Raw genomic sequence first — 14,539 nt, 5'->3', positions numbered from 1 at the left:
AAAGAGTACGGATGAAACAATTTTTTACTGGAAGCATATTTCAAGTAGAAACTACTTAATTACATTCTGCACAACCGTGCTTTAAAACCAGTGGGTTTAAAAAGTATAATGAGGTGACAAGGTACTATGGCTTAGCTATTCGAAGACATTCCGAGTTTGTGGAAGATATGAACTAGGAAAGGCACGAAAATCCGGCCTTGATACTGAATGCGGCCATTTAATTGCAGATTCGGTTAAAAATGTTTTTAAATTGTGGTGTATAAAAAGTAATATTTCTGGGTTGATTGCAGTTGAATCTACATTGTCGGTCTTCATAAATTACTCCTGTCTCAGAAATTGTGGTTTCGCTGTAAACACTGCTTGCAATGCTTGGCAAAAATTTTTTTGAGCTATTTTGCTCAATTCCGAATACAGTTCTCTATGGCCTTTCTCCCCTAAATAATAGGATCATAACTTCTATCAACTATAGGTAAACCCTAAAATGCATTTTGCTGAAATTTATCTTCAATTTCTTTTACAGTTTTTTTTTTCATTGGCTTACTATGATGATGAATCAGTAGTACCAATATAATAATAATAATAGACTTTATTAGAACGTAATTTCACAAAATGACAATATAAATTTAACTGGTTGGCAAGGGCGAAGTTAAGACAATTGTCTTATCTTCCACTCAACCCCGCCATAAAAATAAACAAAATATAAAAACATAAAAATAAAACAAAAAAAATATGAATAAATACAAAACAAAACTAAACGAGGTACAAATAAAACTAATAATAGTGCACCAATAAAAAAATAAAACGAAAGAAAAGATTTTTAAAGATGGTAATACACTTGCATAAAAAGCAAAACCAAATCATCGCATTTCACGTGTCCAGTGGTGCGTACGAGAGTCTTGTTTTCGAGACGAGACTCGGACAAGACAAAACGAGACTTTCATTGGTCTCGTCTCGAGTCTTGTGCATGAGGTCTTGCGTCTCGTACGAAAGTCTCGCCAAGTAAGTATTTCTGCAAATAATATCTGCAATATTTCTGTAAATATTTTCGTATCTACACGCTGGAATTCCAGTAATGATATGTTGAAAGTACCTTTTGAAGGTAGATATGGACTTGGTGCATTGTGTCAAAATGTTGTTGATTTAAAACCATATGCTCTTGAGGACAAAGAATACTGCTAGAAGAAGTGCATAAATTACTAGTCAACTTTCAAATACTTTCCAAGAAACTCGGAGGAGGGAAGTACGTCAAATTACCTATGGTGGTTATATGTATCAATATACTAATAGATAATATTGAGAGCAAAATATTTGCTTGGGATCGAAATGCAGATCGAAACGCTATCGAAGAGCAGCTTATTGTTAGTTTTCAGGCTGCCAGAAACAAAATATTAAAGCATTATCTAGTTTTACGATTAGATTTATGCTGCAGTTTTAATTACGATTCGCGGCATAAGATAGAAGTTTTTGATATAACATCAGAAGGCCAACGTTCGAAAGTAACAGCGTTGGAGGAACAAGAAGATTCTAGAGCGGAAAAGTCGAATTTTGTAATTGATTTTGATGTTTTGTATGCAGTAAATCCTACGCCTTCCGAAGGAGAATGGATGCAGGAGCTTCAAAAATATTATTCTATGCCTCGGTGTCATAAAGACACAGATATATTACAGTGGTACATTCATGCTTCTGATTTTCCTATTTTAAGTTTAATGGCACGAGATCTCTTAAGCATACCGCTATTTCCGCCAGTCCCGGCGGAAAGATTATTCTCGCGTGCTGCATGAACTATAAGAAAACATCGAAATCGCCTTAATAATAAATCTGCACGATGTTTGTTATGCCTAAACGATTGGGTGAAAAACAAAATCATTTGCGACCAACGGGGCTGAGGGCTGTAATTCTCTCTTAATTATAACAAGTATTTAAGTATTCCTTATTGCACTGAAGCAATAAGATTATGCATGACGAGATTTCGATACTTTTATGAGACTTTCGTACGAGAAACGAGACGAGACGAGACTTGGTACAAGACTTATTAGTTCATCAGCGAGACGAGACAAGACTTTATGAAAATCTCGTTTCGTTGGTCTCGTGCGAACCACTACACGTGTCCCACCCTGTATCTGATCACATTGTTCTCCATATAACAATTTTTGATCTTTACTTTAAACGACGACAAGCTCAACATTTTCAATGATTGGGATAAGCTATTATAAAATTTAGGTAAGTTGTAAGAGAATGATCTCTCAAATAATGTAGTAACATATAACACTGCTGTGACAACACCCTTGCTTCGAACATTTAAGCAACAGTAACTTATGATAAAATGAAACCATATGGTATATGCAACGGTTAAACATATTCAGCCACCCAAGATCGATCAGCCTGTGTGAGATATGGCACCCTCGTCGAAGCCCGAAAATCATTCGGAGACATGAATTCTGAACACGCTGAATCCTTTGTGATGTTTTTGAGTTCAGACAACTATGATATACTGTATCACAAAAGCTAAAATGACTCAGCACTAAGGAATCGCAAAACATAACCTTTGTGCTGCGATTTAAAATATTTCTCATGCTATATGAGCTTCAAAGCAGCAAATGAAATTTTTGTTTTGTCCAGGATGTGCTTTTCGAACCTAAGATTCGAGTCGAGCTGTAATCCTAAATTTCTAGCACACTCCCTAACACCAATACATTTACCACCAATATTGATTTTAAAATTTTCTGCAAGAGAGTCTCGTGCACCCCGCCTGCCAAAGAGCATAACCACTGATTTATTTGAATTTACCCGTAACGAGTGTTTAGTGGATACATCTATCAGGTTATTTATTTCCCCACTCAATTTAACTTGAGCAGTGGCCATGTCCGTAGGCAAGAACGATAGATAGATTTGGGAATCGTCCGGATAAAAATGTGACTCTGAATATTTCAAAACTGTCGAAAGATTAGTAGTGTAGATACAAAACAGTAGAGGCCCCAAGATAGAACCCTGTGGCACTCCTGACTTCAAGCCTCGCAGTTCAGATCTCCGATCACCCAATTTAACCGCTTGTTGTTTGTCTGACACATAACTATCAATCATGCTCACAACATCATTGAACCAAATAAAGGATAAGATAGCTGATAACATCCTATGATTAACAGTATCAAAAGCCCTACTGTAATCTAGCAAACTAATCCAGTAAGCGTATTTTGATTCTCCGCAAACAATATGTCATCAACTATATGCGTTAATGCTGTATCGCAACTGTAATTAGCACGAAATCCAGACTGTGTCCTAGGCAAAGTATTAAGTTTATCGACAAATTCCCGAATTTCATCATTCATAATTTTTTCTACTACTTTAGTCAAAACAGTAAAATACTAATTGACCTCGATAAGCAAATATTAATAATATGTGTGACGTAAGAAATGACGAAAGGACAACAGTAATGTATCATCACAGCCGAGAGTTCATCATATCCCATACTGCCAGATTTGATATTTAACAAGTGATCCGCTACAATATGCTCCGAGACAGGCACAAAAGCAAACAATTCATTAAAAGTAGACTTTTACGTAGTACTATAAGCCTGAAGTAAGTCTGGATCAGCGATCATTGAGTTTTCAGCAGCTTTTAAAAAAATATCATTAATGAGAAATCCCTGGAACTTTTATTTTTAAAAGATGCCATAAAGACTTAATTTAATTTGTAGATAACTTCTTCTTCTTCTTTTTGGCTAACGGTTCATTGTTACTATCATTATTATTCGATGAATTATTATCGATTAGAAATTTAGTACTTAATTTCTTCATTTTTCATAAAATTAAATATTTTGCTGCAGCTTTTAGGTGTTCCGTTGTGTACCTATTTTGCACTAATGTTCCTACACCAGAGAATGTGTTTATTGCAAAGTATTTTTGTAATGTGGCTACTGAAGGAATAACATCTGAGATTAAGGAATTTGTGGAACTTATCTGCTTAATGTACTATGATTTCTGGGAAAACTTTCACAACTCAACATAACGTTTTCTCTCTCCTAATAACAAGATTAACAATACCAGATTTGAGTCATCAGTCGACAGCACGATTTTTACCAAAATTAACGAACTAAAAGTAATTAACGATTCTGCAAAAATTCCGTTTCTGGTAATCCGGCTAAACGATTCATGTCTAATATGAACAAAGAAATTTGAGCAGAGTATTATCATAAAACCTCCACAGATGAAAAGTCACAACATCAAAACTACCCGATAGACCGAGATAGTTGATGTAAGTGGCGTAAAGTCGAATCCCGCCAGCACATGTAACAATTTTCGTCATTAAATCCAACGTTGAGTTAACATGTTTTGGAGAAACTAAAGCCCATTTTGTCAAGACTCATGAGAAGTCATCATGAGCTCCTCGAATGTTCCTTGGGTTGAAACATTTATACTATAAAACGATAACAGTTGAAAATGTAACTTTTTGGTTGCTATAATCTTTAATAACGGATTTATACTAATTTTGACGATCATAAATGTGGCATGAGTAAAAATTGGCCAAGCAGAATTGCAAACGCATAGCCGCAATGAGATGCACATTAGCCGAGCAGGAATACGCTCGATTTCACAAGAAACCCCAACAACACATCACAGATACAAAAGCGCAAACTTGCATTACATAAAAGTTATAACAATTTCAATGGTGTGCTTCACGAAACAACATCAATTGGGAATACTATTTTTTATTAAAAAAATTTTTTTTTTAGTAATCGTGTGTCAAACTTAATAGACGCAAAGAGTAGTAGTTTAAATAATTTACTCTTTTTTAGAATTAAAATACAAGTTAGACGTGTCGTCTTGTTGAATGTTTTTAATGGAATAAATTTACATCGAAATCAACAAAAATGGTACCATAGGTAATTTATGAAAATAAGGTAATTTGATAAAAGTTATAATTTCTATGTGAAGGTAGGCTGTGTACGCTACAGTTACTCCCCCTTTCACAAGAAAACCAAACGTAAAAAGCAATATTAAAAGTACGAAAATAAAAGATAAGTTAGCAAGAAAAATTAAAGTGAACTTTGAATTGTTTTTTGGTAGACAATGCGTCGTTACTATGGCAGTTATTTGATTTGTCATTAAGTAAAAATGCGGGTTTTAAACGATTTATATTTATAGGTAAGTCCTTTTTATTTTTTGAAATTATGAATGTCGTTCGAAGCCTTTTAAAAATTTTAAAAGGGCCTTCGTAACGAGGGGTAAGTGAAGGTTGCATGCCTTCAATTTTGATAAAAACGTAATCAGATTTAAAAAGATCTTTACGAAGAAAAGGTTTGTCTCGTGAATGAAATGTTTCGATTGGTTGTAGGTTTGAAAATGTTTCACGCAAATTCTGCAAAATGGGTTCCGTCTCTAACGAATGTTGTGATTTTATGAAGAATTCACCAGGTAGTCGGAGAGGTTGGCCGTAAACAAGTTCGGCAGAGGAACAGCCAAGGTCTTCCGTAAGGGAAGATCTGAGGCCTAAAAGAACGACGGGAAGATCGTCATACCAGTTGCTCTTGCTACCTCTGGCAATTAAGGCTGTTTTGAGAGTTCGATGGAATCTCTCCAAAATGCCATTACTTTGCGGATGGAAAGAGGATGTGTGAATCTGGCGAGTACCTAAAATATTGGTAAACTTTGAAAATAACGAAGATTCAAACTGTCTACCTTGGTCATGCGTGATGGTGTGAGGTATTCCGAACCTAGAGAAATAATTTCGAAAGATACTCTCTTTCGAAATTATTGGCTATCGTTGAAGCGGCGATATCTTTGAGTGGAAAAGCTTCTGGCCAGCGAGTGAAGCGGTCAATTGCAGTGAGTAAGTACGTATAGCCTTTAGAAGGTGTAAGAAGGCCAACTAAGTCGATATGAACGTGATCAAATCTACCACTTGGTATAGGGATTTTTTGGATAGGTGATTTTGTATATTTGTTCACTTTGGCTTGTTGGCATGGTAAACATGTTTTTGTCCACCACTGAATATCTTTTGACATATGTGGCCAATTGAAACGGGATTTAAGGTTATGAACAGTTGCACGTATTCCGGAATATGAAATATTGTGAAATTTCTGGAAAATGATTTTTGTAAATTTATCTGGCACGTAAATTCTTGGCAATGGTGAAGATATTTCGCACCAAAGTTTAAAATCTGATTTTTCAATTTTTTGCTGAGATAAATGAAAATTGCGTAAATGTTTGTTGGAAAATTGTTTATTGAGTAAGTGCGTTAATTGTATATCTTGGTCTTGAGCAATTTTAATAGATTTTAAATCTGGATAATCAGAATTAAGGGATACAACATTGATGCGCGACAAAGTATCTGCCACAACGTTCGAACCTCCTTTAATATATTTAAGTTCAGATGTGAACTGGGTGATATAACTCAGATAACGAATTTGTCGAAGAGTTTTTTCGGTTTTTGAAAATATTGAATTAATTAAAGGTTTGTGATCAGTGAAAACAACGAATTGATTTCCATGCAGAAAATGTTTAAAGAACTTTATCGCGGAATAAATCGCTAAAAGTTCTCTGTCAAAAGTAGAATAATTAATCTGGCTTGGAGTTAATTTTTTAGAAAAGAAAGCTAAAGGTCGTGTTTCGTTGTCTGAAGTTTGAGCAAGAACTGCTCCCATGGCGCTATTTGAGGCATCCGATGTTAAAGAAAGCATAGCTTGGGGTGATGGATGAGCAAGGATGGCAGATTTAGCTAGTTCATTCTTAGATGTTGTAAAAGAAATGTCGTGTTCAGTCGACCAAGTTGATATTAATTTCTGTTTCTTGGAATATAGGGTATTCGATAAATTATATAGAGGACCCAAAATGTTGGAAATGTTAGGAATGAACCTATGATAGAAATTTATCATTCCTAAAAACCTTTGCAATTGTTTGCAATTTGATGACTTAGAAAATTTAGAGAGGTTACACCAAATACACATTTCGAAGGTTAAATAGAGATGATGTTATAAGAATTTAATCTTTTGAACAATTGTTCTAAATGTTTGTAATGCTCTTCCTCGCTTTTACTGGCAACGAGGATGTCGTCCAGGTAAACAAAGAGGAAATGCAGCCCAGCACTTCGTTAATAAATCTTTGGAAAGTTTGAGCTGCATTCCTCAGACCAAAAGGCATTCGAGTAAATTCGAATAAACCGAAAGGTGTTGTTATTGTGGTTTTGGGGATGTCTTCTTCTTCTATAGGTATCTGATGATACGCCCTCACCAAGTCGATTTTTGAAAAAATTTTACATCCATATAAATGGAGGTTAAAATCTTGAATGTGTGGTAAGGGGTACCGGTCAGGGACTGTGACATTATTCAAGTGTCGGTAATCGCCACATGGTCGCCAATCGTCAGTCTTTTTTCGGAACCATGTGTAAAGCAGATGCCGTAGAGGAAGAAGAGGGCCTGCAAATTCCAATAGAAACCATGTACTCGAATTCTTTTTTGGCAATATTGTATTTTTGTGAATCTAATCTCCTGGGACGACATAAAGGAAGGTGTGACTTTGTTATAATCTTGTGAGTGGTTGTGTGTTGAACAGGTGTTGATAAATGTGGTGTAGATGTCAAGTTTGGGTATGAGTTGAGAAGTTTTGTATATGCAGTTTCAATAGAAAAATTTTTTGGGGTTGGTGTATTAGTATTAACAATAGAACCGATTGAAAATAATTTTGTTGTTGAATCAACTAATCGCTTGTTTTTAATATCAACTAAAAGATTGAATTTATGAAGGAAATTAGCGCCAATGATTGGGTTTTTAACATTGGCGATAGTAAAAATGAAAGGAAAATTCCTTCTTAGATTTAATGAAACTGTTAGTTGTTTTTTGCCGTAGGTTTTAATTGTTGTACAGTTGGCAGCGGAAAGCGAAGAGATGGTATCTTGTTTTCGATTTGAATAAAATTTAAAAGGTAATACAGAAACATCGGCTCCAGTGTCAATTAAAAAATTTAGATTATTTTGGTTGTCGAAAATGAAAAGACGCGAACTTGTAGGATTGATTGAAAATTGGGATTGCCATTTTGGCGAAATTTGGAATTTGGAAAAAGATGGTTTTCTATTGAAACTGGGTATTAGTTTTTTGGGTGGGACAAATTATTTGTTTTATTGTTGAACGATGTGGAAAATTTACACCAAGATCCTTGGCATTTCTCCGCCCTATCAGCGAATTTATGGTGATACCAACATATATTAGAAGGCGCAGAGAAGTTTGACCTACCACGCGAATGTTGGGATGAGGAGCGCGATCTACTTCTGGAGTGATGGCAACTACGACAGCATTGGGGGGGTATATTGTTGTCATCACGTTTGATATTTACTAACGACATTTTATCTTCTAGAGACGAAAGTCGTTGGGATAAGGCTTGAATAGTGACTGAAAGGTTTTGAAGAGATGCTGTTATATCTTCTTGGGAACGAGTCGCGAGAGAGGAATTAGACGAAATTTTATGAATGTCGGGTATGTAAGTTAGATTGGGTGAAGTTGAATTGGGTGAAAGTTGCAGAGCTTCCCATATTTTGTCCGCAATTGACAAAAGGTCAGCAACATCATTTTTTCCAGAAGATAACAAAGCAACTGATATCACCTTCGGGATTCTTTTTTGCCAAAGCCTCAATAGCAATTCTCTGCTGACTACCTGTGAACCGCCGGCGACGGTAGTAGCCAACATTGATCTATAAAATTCTGACGGCTTTTGATCTCCCATTTGAGAATTTGACAGTAAGTCATCGAGACGTCTCTCTTCACTCAAAGAAAGTCTGTCAATTAAAATTTTTTTGAGTGACATACAAATTATCTACTGGGGGATTTTGAATAACGTCTAAAATTAATGAGATGACATCGTTTGGAAGATGAGTTAGAACTAAATGATATTTTGTTTTATCGTTTTGCAGCCGTGACAAAACGAATTGTGATTCAATAATCGTGAACCACGCTGCTGGATTTGAAGTCCAAAAAGGCGGTAAAGTAAATTTTGTAATAATGTCCAAATCAAAATTGTCGCCGATAGTAGCATCCACCATTGTACAAAATTATATTAATAATGAAAATAAAACTGTTGGATGTTAAATATGACAATTGATAAAGAATATAGAATGTAATTCGCTGCTTTTTCGTTTTAACTTTCTTAGTTAAGAAAGAGTAACTAGAGCCTTACACAAACCGTCCTCCACGAATCCAAAGAAAAATTATATAACGGGTCGCAAGTAGGGGCTGCAAGACACTTTCTTAATGTAGCTGTAGCAGCGAAGGGGTTGGAGCAACTTGGTTGGAGCTTAGGTCTGGGAGGTGAAGTTAACTGGTCTTCTTGCTAGTGAAGAGTGGCTGGAGCGATGTGGTTGGAAGTGTCCGGGTTAAAGGGTTGGATACAGACTCAAATTTATTATCGGGTGCAGGTTCAATTCAACGGGGTCACCAATAAAGAGTAGTAGTTTATATAATTTACTCTTTTTTAGAATTAAAATACAAGTTAGACGTGTCGTCTTGTTGAATGTTTTTAATGGAATAAATCACGAATAAATTTAGATCGAAATCAACAAAGGTGGTAACATAGGTAATTTATGAAAATAAGGTAATTTGATAAAAGTTATAATTTCTGTGAAGGTAGGCTGTGTACGCTACAAGACGTTTATAATTTTTTTCAATCTTAACTCAACCAAACTAACATTTTTTTTTCGCAAAACTAACTCCTTTTATTGTTTGATTTGTGACTTCTATAGTAGTATGATTAAACTTTGTACAAATGAATCACATACAGTACGCGTCATTGTATTTAGTTTAAAAACTTTTATCATTCTTAGATAACATTGATAAAAATCACCGTTTTCCTGTTAAAAGCTAAAATGTTAGGATTTAATTAACACAAAAAAAATCTAGGTCGGCCATGACAATTGACAAACGAATTCATTGACAGTTGTAAACACGCTTAGTCGTTTGAACAAAAACTAAAAAACTGGTAGTGTTCCAAATGGAAACTTACACGTTTGGAGCACAAACCGATATGGTTTTAACATTGGGTGAATGTTAAAAATGGACATAATTTTCTGTACAACGGCAACCCAAGATCAGTTTGAACTCCTGAATTAGAAGAATTGATTTTAGAACATGTAGATGAAAATACATAGTACCACTAGTACTTCGGACATGGCTAGGCAATTTGGACGTCAAAAACGACTATGTGACGTATTCTTCGAGAGTAGCAGCTTTAACCATTTCATTGCTGTAAGGTTCAGGAAGTACAGCTTACTGATTATTCAATTAGATTTAAATAAATTGAGAACCAGTTTTTAGAAAAAATACTTTTCACCGATGAATCTACTTTTTCCAAAGACGGAATAATTAATTTAAGGAATTTGTATAGATGGGCGGAAGAAAATCCAAGATTTTTCAAAACTTGGAAATCACAATAGAGATTTGCTCTCAATGTTTGGACTGAGATTGTGGGCGATGTCATTGTTGGGCCTGTTTTCTTGCCGTCAAGACTTGATGGCCCTACATACCATTTTTACCAGGTTTTAGGTGACATTCCGTTTAATACCAGAAGGGACATGATAGTGCCCCTGCACATTAGAGATGTGTAACACTGCGCTGCGCAATTGAGTTAACTCAGGACAGTGTCAACAGTCAACTCAATTGCGTCACCGTTGGCGTAGTAGCGCACGCTGGTGTGGCTTACTAGGGAAAGGCGCAACACACTCGTAGACCCAAAGCAGTTTAACGCACAACCGCTATGGCGAGGCAGCATAAGACTAAGGGCTGGTATTTTCAACTATCTATAAAGTTCTCGATAGCTATGCGACAGATCAGTCAGATTTATCACCTTTTATAGCCCTTCAAATGAGTAAATATAATGGCGACATTGTACAAAACGCGTCATGAACTCCTTATATTCACGTTCTGTACGCCGCCACCGTAACATACTCTCATTTTACGGAGTTTAACAGGGCTAAAAATCTGACAGATCTGTCAAATAGCTATTGAAGCTTATCCTGCAAAAATAAATGCAGGATTACGATCGAATAAAAAAGATCTAAACAAACAAATTTTAGGAACACCTGTATAGCATTGTTTCCGCGGATCAATCCAACTTATAAATTGCCTAATGGTTTTACGTAATATTATATAGTGTTAAGATATTTAGAAAAATGTGTTAAAATATCCTAACTTTCATGGGCTGTATCTTTGCAATTTGAGGACTCTTATTAATTTCTTTTTACATGAATCGTCATCATTTTCACTCTAGTATATGTGGTTAAATTTGTTTCATAAAAGTCAACTTGTCTTTTATTACTCTTTAGTACTCTTGATTACTCTTCAAATGCTGTCAAATAGATTATCGTTTGCTGTATCAAAGTATTTTATACATGCTGTTCGGCCTATTTAGTCAAGATTCCAAAATGGTATAACACTTGCCATTTTTCTTTTCCTAAAAAATATTATTGCCTGTTTTTCTGTGAAAAACGCGTTATTTAAAAAATTCATACCAAAATGAGTTAACAACTTTGTTAGAAGATGTGCCACTCAATATCTACAGAGAAATGTGGTTTCAACAAGATGGTTGCCTGTACGGGATTGCAAACAGAATACCCAGAAAGATGGATTGGGAGTCGTGGTTCGATTAAGTGGCCTACTCATTCTCTGGGTCCAAATCCCCTTGATTTTCTTATTAGGATTGCATAAAACAAACAGTGTATTGAAAACCGATTAAAAATCTTGCCGAACTGCGTCACAATATTTATACAGCAGCAGAAGAAATAAATGCAAAGAGATTTGTACAACTAGTAAAAAGATCTTTTCTGTGACGATGCAGAGCTTGTATTAGTGCCGACGGCAAATAATTTGAGCATTTGCCTTAGTTTTAAGAAAATAATGCTATAAAATTAATGATAAATAAATTTATTTGTTTAATTTTGTCTTTAGGTTAACCTTGCAAGACATAAGGGCAACCATCTTGTTGAAACCACATTTTGTAGTTCGTAGATATTGACTGGCACATCTTCTAACAAAGTTAAGAGGAAATAAAAAGTAAATACAAATAACATAAAAAAGTATGAATTTTTTAAATAACGTGTTTTTTGCAGAAAAACAGGCAATAATATTTTTTATGACAAGAAATATGGCAAGTGTTGTACCATTTGGGAAACTTGACTAAACAGGCCATCTTTTAAAATTACTTGCCAAGGGTGTTGTACTACTCCTTTTTTTAGAAATCGTGTGTCAAACTTGATAGACATAAATTCTTTCTACCTTAACTCAATCAAATTAATATATTTTTTTTGCAAAACTAACGATTTTTGTTGTTTGATTTGTGACTTATACAGTAGCATGGTTCACAAGGAATACATTATTAAAAAAATCACTATTAAATTGCGAACATTTCTGACCGTAGTACCTAAAGATATGATGTACAGAACTGATTTTTAACATTTTCAAAAGTATGTCTATTACTACTTAACTAAGAGACATGGAATTTTTTTCTCATTTTTACCAGAACGGGTATGGGTTGGCCTCCCACCCGGTGCCCGCTTGACGTTGAGTTTCGGGACAGCCTGTATAGACGTGGTGCCTGATGATGGTTTAATAACCGAAACAAATTTGTAGCACCGATAATTAAAAATAAAATATTATCTTTCAAAGGAAATATTGTGTTTTCTCAATACATATAATTAATATTATAAAGATGAACTTGGAGGTGAATATCGCAAATGTATATGATGGGCAAGAAAAATGACTGGTTAAAATTGATGAAAGATGCGAATCCAGAAATAATTCTTGTGCATTGTGTTATTCATAGGGAAAACTTGGTAGCTAAAAACATCTCGCCTGTACTGAATGAAGTACTACATTTAGTAATAAAGTGTGTTAATGCTATTAAAGCTAATGCCAAATGCAAGTGTTCCTTCAAGCTATTTTGGGAGACCATGTGAGACTTTTACTTCATACTGAAGTAAGATGGCTATCTAAAGGGAACTGGGAATATTTGGTTTCATTACCCATATTGAGTTATGTCAGAAACACATTAACAACAAAAACTTTGAACAGTTTCATTGGCTCCAAAAATGTGAAGTAACTAATACCGCTTTGCTTGTTATTGTCAATCATCTGAATATTCTATCGGCTGATTTAAAACAAAGATTTTCTGATTTAAAACAAATTAATTTTCAAACATGGATGATGCAGCCAATGTTAGTGGATTTGCCATATCCACTAACATAACATCAAATATGCAGTATCAAGAAGAACTCGCAAAATTGCAAAATGATGAATCAGTTAAAACTTTATTTAATACAAACGGAGTGGTGGCATCGCTTTGTGACGAAACAGAAATCAAATACCCAAAGTCAACCAAATGTGCAAGGAAACTTGCTATCGTTTACATCTTTATATTTAACTGAATGTGGATTTAGTGCTGTAAATGATTTACTGGTAAAAAAAGAAATCGGTTGGATATAACACAAGGTGGAGACTTGAGACTGAAGCTAACCAAATTGGAACCTAATATAAAATCTCTGTGCAGCAAGCATCAAGCGCAAGGATCTCGCTAAATTAAAATAATAAATTAATATAGAAAAATCTTTATTAAAGTTATTTGGAATTTGAATTTCAGTTTTTCATTATATGTTTTGAAAATTTACTTACTGTTTCATTTTCAAACAATGAAAACAAAAATTAGGTTTGGATAAAAAATATAAATTTAAAATATAATTTTTTTATTAAATTTCATTTGAAAATGCAATAAAATACGGTAAATATTTATATCCACGGATTAACCCGAATGTTTCTAGTTCTAGGTCTAGTGATAGTGTTAGTTCTAGTTTTATTAACACCGGCCGTGTAAGCCTTCGTACTTAAATGTTTTTAAACGGTTTTAAATAAATTAAGAGTGAATGAAAAATTATCTGTCAACATGAAATAAAGTTAAGATTCTCTCTCGGGAAAACTTTGTCCCAATTTTTCCTTCATCAAATAAGAAAGTTAATGTAAGAAGTGATTGCGTTCTGCTACCTGTAGGTTGTCTTTCAGGTACGTTTCTTTTACAGACGGCGGACGAAAACACGGTTTAGGATAGAGAAAAGACAAAGCTTTCCAACCGTGTGCTTAGTTTCTTAGTATCTTTCTAGATAACGAAGATATGGGCCTAAGAAATAGGTGGAAATATAAGCGAAAAAGTTTGTTACTGAGCGGTTTGTTGCTATCGTCTCACCGGTACAAAACGCCATGTTTTAAAACAGATTTTGAACTGTTTAAAACAAATTTGGTTTAAAACATATCCTACAGTTTTAAACATGTTGAAAACAGTTCATTTTACACACTTTGTTTAAAAAATAACAACAATGATTTAAAACAGGGATGACCAACACGCGGCCCGTTAAACATGTTCATGCGGCCCGCCAAGCATTTCTAAAATTGAATACACACTTGTCGGCGACTTGTTCAAACATGCGATACGAACGCGCCGCGTCTCTGCTTGTTTGTGTTTGCTTCTGTCACCCAATCAGTCAGATTGGTATGCTTTTAACTAGCAATTTTAGCAAT

General features: G+C 34.8%; 1 protein-coding gene and 1 long non-coding RNA gene across 5 annotated transcripts in view; one reads left to right on the top strand and one right to left on the bottom strand.

The window, feature by feature from the left end:
- LOC111421307 (DENN domain-containing protein 1A) overlaps positions 1 to 14,539 on the bottom strand; it is a 43,426-nt gene that overhangs the window by 21,350 nt on the left and 7,537 nt on the right. The window lies entirely within an intron of this gene.
- LOC111419073 (uncharacterized) lies at positions 4,946 to 9,560 on the top strand. 3 transcript variants are annotated; one of them, XR_011641169.1, is made up of 4 exons: positions 4,946 to 5,141; positions 5,332 to 5,826; positions 7,841 to 8,293; positions 8,346 to 9,560. It is a non-coding gene; the product is annotated as an uncharacterized lncRNA (long non-coding RNA). The 3 variants fall into 3 exon arrangements; XR_011641168.1 differs by having other exon boundaries at positions 5,332 to 5,830; XR_011641170.1 differs by lacking the exon at positions 4,946 to 5,141 and adding an exon at positions 5,154 to 5,221 and having other exon boundaries at positions 5,332 to 5,830.

Source organism: Onthophagus taurus, chromosome 1 (assembly GCF_036711975.1).
Source record: "Onthophagus taurus isolate NC chromosome 1, IU_Otau_3.0, whole genome shotgun sequence".
Lineage (NCBI taxonomy): Eukaryota > Metazoa > Arthropoda > Insecta > Coleoptera > Scarabaeidae > Onthophagus > Onthophagus taurus.
Note: the sequence above shows the minus strand (reverse complement) of the source record. Positions and strands in the feature narration are given on the sequence as shown.